The sequence below is a fragment of the Jaculus jaculus genome, chromosome 8 (assembly GCF_020740685.1).
Source record: "Jaculus jaculus isolate mJacJac1 chromosome 8, mJacJac1.mat.Y.cur, whole genome shotgun sequence".
NCBI classification, from domain to species: Eukaryota; Metazoa; Chordata; class Mammalia; order Rodentia; family Dipodidae; genus Jaculus; species Jaculus jaculus.
The window spans coordinates 9,596,433-9,597,956 of NC_059109.1; positions in this window are offsets into that span (position 1 = coordinate 9,596,433).

Here is a 1,524-nt window from a genome sequence, read left to right on the forward strand (position 1 = left end):
GCCTCAGCCACTGAAATCGAACTCCAGGTGCTTGCGCCACCTAGTGGGCATGTGCGACCTTGCGCTTGCCTCACCTTTGCAAGTCTGCCTTACGTGGGATCTGGAGAGTCAACCATGGGTCCTTAGGCTTTTCAGGTAAGCCCCTAAACTACTAACCCATCTCTTCGGCCCTAGGGTTTTATCTTTAACCTCAGTGTAAGATGCTCCGTGGTTGGTAACCTGCGTGCTTTGGAGTATGGAGGAAAGCACTAGGAAGCGAATGCTCACAGGATGGTCAGCTACTTCCAGCCATCCTTTCTGACTCTATGGCGCCTCCTCCAGGGCACTGGATCTAAGCCATCACAGCCTGTTTCCCCATGAAGAGACAGGCCATGATGGAGCTGATACCCTTGAGTGTACCAGTCAAGATGAAAAGAGAAGAATTCTCCTCACAGTCTGCTTACAGAAGTCTCCAACTACCCATCTGCCCCAGGCAAAGTTCACCCTCCACAGCCAGCCCCCCATCTCACACAAGCTAGAACAGCCTCCAGTTCCCACATTTTCCGGGCTCCATTCTGTCTCGTTCTAGAAATCCACATCGAGCTGTCTTCTCTGTAGTTTCCCAGACGCTGCTATTGCCTGCCTCTTCCTCATTCCTCTCTATCCACCTTTGTGTCTGAGAACCCGGCACCCAGCCACCCTTAGGATGCTCCTTGGGTCCCGGTCCTCAGGCAGCATGAATTCTCTGGACATCTCTGCCTGGGACCCTCCCACTAAAAAGACCCTTTACTTACCTGTGCTCAGAGCCAATAATGGAAGGGCCTGAGGTCACCTCTGGAGAAGTGATCAAAACTAGAGGCCACAGAGAAAGTGGTGGTGAGTCAGAGGATGGAAAGAAGGGACAGAACCAGCATCTTAGGGTCTCTCAGGTCAACAATAACTAGGCTTGGTCTTTATTTTAACTTAAAAATACATTATTGTGGGATACAGGCCTCTTGCCACTACAAACTCCAGATACATGAACTTTGTGGATGTGTCTTTACTAGTGAATTGAACTTAGATCCTTAGCCTTTGCAGGCAAGTGCCTTAAACTCTGAGCCATCTCTCCAGCCCTGTCTTTATTTATTTATTTACTTATTTATTTAAAGGCAGGGCTTCATTCTGGCCCAGGCTGGTCTGGAACTTATGGTAATCTTCCTACATCAGTTTTAGGGTTCTAGGTGTGAGCCATCACTCCTGACTCCTTTTGTCCTTTTGAAAATAGCCATTCTTGCTGGACGTGGTGACACACGCCTTTAACCCCAGTACTCAGGAGGCAGAGGTAGGAGGATCACCGTGAGTACAAGGCCACCCTGAGACTCCATAGTGAATTCCAGGTCAGCCTGGGCTACAGCAAGACCCTACCTTGAAAAAAAAGAAAGAAAGAAAATAGCCATTCTTACTATGGTGAACTCTCACTGTGGTTTTAAGTTGCATTTCCCCAATGATTAGCAATATTGAGGATTTTTTATATTGTTTATTTTTATTTATTTATTTAAGGGAGAG